At 77.0% G+C, this 2500-nt stretch overlaps 1 non-coding gene across 1 annotated transcript; it reads right to left on the reverse strand.

Annotated features, from left to right (window-relative positions):
- Window positions 1-697: 697 nt before the first annotated feature.
- LOC148218497 (5.8S ribosomal RNA) lies at window positions 698-850 on the reverse strand. Its single transcript, XR_015800381.1, has one exon. It is a non-coding gene; the product is annotated as a 5.8S ribosomal RNA (ribosomal RNA).
- Between the last annotated feature and the right edge of the window lie 1650 nt (window positions 851-2500).

Consider the following 2500-nt stretch of genomic DNA (forward strand, 5'->3'; position numbering starts at 1 on the left):
GCGCCCGCGCGCCGGGGGGTGGGGGGGGGTGGGCGGCAGAGAAAAGGCGAGGAGACACACGGGGGGGGGGGGGAACGAGGGAAACGGAGACTCCCATCCCGGAGACGAGAACCGAAGAGGAGAGCGGCAGAGACGGCCCTGACGGGGGGGAACCGGCCAGCCGGGCGGGAAAAGCGGCGACCTCAAGCGGGGAGAGAGAGAAACGCGATGGCGACAGAGAGAGGAGGGGAGGGCTTCGCGGGAAGGAGGAGGGGGTCGCACCCCCGTCCCCGGCGCTCTCGGCCTCGCGCGCGCGCGGCAGCACGGCACGGTACCCCCGCGGTACCCACCCGCAGACAGCCGCCCGCACGGGGGGGAGAGCCCGGGGGCGAGGCCCGCGCCTCGCCTCCCTCTCGGCCCTCTCGCTCTCTCGTCTCTCTCGCACGGCCCACGGCGGCGTCTTCGACGCCGACTCTCGCTCTCCCCGGCCACCGCCACCGCACCGCGGCACGGCCCCGGCAAGGACGAGCTCCGCCCCAGCGGCTCGTTCCGGGAGCGGGGAGCTACGGAGCGCTCCCCGAGTCTGCATTTAGGGGGACGAAGGCCCTGCGCGGCGACGACGACGACGACGTCGACGTCGACCGCGGGCAACGGGCCTGCGAGGCAACCCCAGCCGCGCCGCCGGGGTGGCCCCCCCGGACGGCGATTGATCGTCAAGCGACGCTCAGACAGGCGTAGCCCCGGGAGGAACCCGGGGCCGCAAGTGCGTTCGAAGTGTCGATGATCAATGTGTCCTGCAATTCACATTAATTCTCGCAGCTAGCTGCGTTCTTCATCGACGCACGAGCCGAGTGATCCACCGCTAAGAGTTGTCTGGCTTTCGGGACCGCTCGCGTGAAGCGGCCCCTTTTCTGTTTCTGCAGGGACGCGCGCGCCCCCGCGCGCCCCGCTTCGACCGTACGAGCACACACAAACGGAGGAGGAGGAGGAGAAAGCGCGGGGCAAAAAAGAGAAACCCCGCGCAACGCTCCGAAGGTCGGCCAAAGAAAGGCGGAGGGGCCCGCGCCCCCGACCGCCTCCCCCCGCGAGGGGAGACGCCGCCTCGCGTGCCGTCCTTCGGAGGCGGCCCAGGCGCCCGGGCTCGGCCCGACCTCCGCGCGGAGGGGCTTGTGCGGCAACGCGCCGGACCGCGGGGGGCACGGTGGCCCGCCCGGCCTCTCGATCACGGGACGACTACGCGTTCGCGGGCCGGGGGGCGCGACCGCCGGCCCCCGCCGCTCCCGGCTCACTCCCTGGCTTCTCCTTTTCACCGCTCCGCCGACTCGCGGAACGCCGCCGCGCCAAAACGCGGGGGCCGGCTCTCCCGCCAGCGGCCCCTGAACGTCGCCCGAAACGCCACGCGGCGGCGGGACCGTTCCGCCGGCGCAACCCCTGGCGCGGGACCGCTTGCCCGCCGGAAGGCGAACGCCCGGCGGGCCGCGCTCCGCCACCGGCGCCGGAGGCGGGACGCCGCCGAGACCCGAGCCGGCATCGCGGAGCGCCCGAGGTCTGCCGCTCGGCAAAACCCCTCCGCCACCCGCGGCCGCACTCCCGGGACCGCCGCCGCTTCGCACCGCCGAGCTGCCCTTCCGCGAGCACGCGCCCAGCGGGCAGGCGTACGGCGGCTGAGCCGGGGGGCACCGCCCGCTCCCCTCGTTTCCACTCGGGGACCGGACGGGGAAGCGCCCCCGCGGCCGCCCCGCACGCCTCCCCTTTTTTTTGGCCCACACGCGGCCGGGAAGGGCGACGGGGAAGCGGACGGGCGGGGCCCGGGCCGGGACGGCCGCCGGTGAAGGCGGGCGCCTCGCGGCCGACCGTCCCCCCCCCCGGGGGGGGCGGGGACACTCGCCGAGCGGCGACGCCGCCGCTCGGCACGGGGTCGCCCGCGCCCGCCGGACCTCCGGCGATGGAGGAGCCGGCCGAGCGCTGCGCCCCAACGGGCGGGGACAGCGCTCCGAGTCAGGGGTGGCCGGCGGCCGGCGCCGCCGCGGTGCGGTTCGAGGCGACAAGGCCGTCGAGGCGAGAGGCGCGCGGTCGCGCCTGACGCGGCGCCGCCCGCGAGCCCGCGGCGGCGGCTAAGGAGAAAGAGCGAGAGAGCGCGGCGGGCCCCGGCGGCCGCAACCCCGCAGCTGAGGTAGGTAAGGCAGAGAGCGCGCGCCCTCTGCCGGCGTCGCCCCGCATCGCAGAGGCCAGCGGGGTCGGCCCCCCGCGGCCGATCGCGCGCCGCGGCCTCTCCGCCGAGACCGGGCCGCAGAGAGGGGGGGGGCAGGGCGCCCCTTCCCCGGCCCGGCACGGGTGGCCCCCGCGCGCGGGCAAGCGCGGCGGGACGCCGACGACGGCGAGCGCGGCCGGTCGCGACGGACACGCCACCGCAGGGGATCGGCGGGAGTAGCTCCCCACCCCTCGATGGCGCCCCGCGCCGCCACCGCCCGACACCCGCTGCCGCCGCCGCCACCGCCGCCGCCGCCGCGGCGGGGCCGTG

This window comes from Sturnus vulgaris, unplaced genomic scaffold (genome assembly GCF_052056855.1).
Source record: "Sturnus vulgaris isolate bStuVul1 unplaced genomic scaffold, bStuVul1.hap1 Scaffold_182, whole genome shotgun sequence".
Taxonomy (NCBI): domain Eukaryota; kingdom Metazoa; phylum Chordata; class Aves; order Passeriformes; family Sturnidae; genus Sturnus; species Sturnus vulgaris.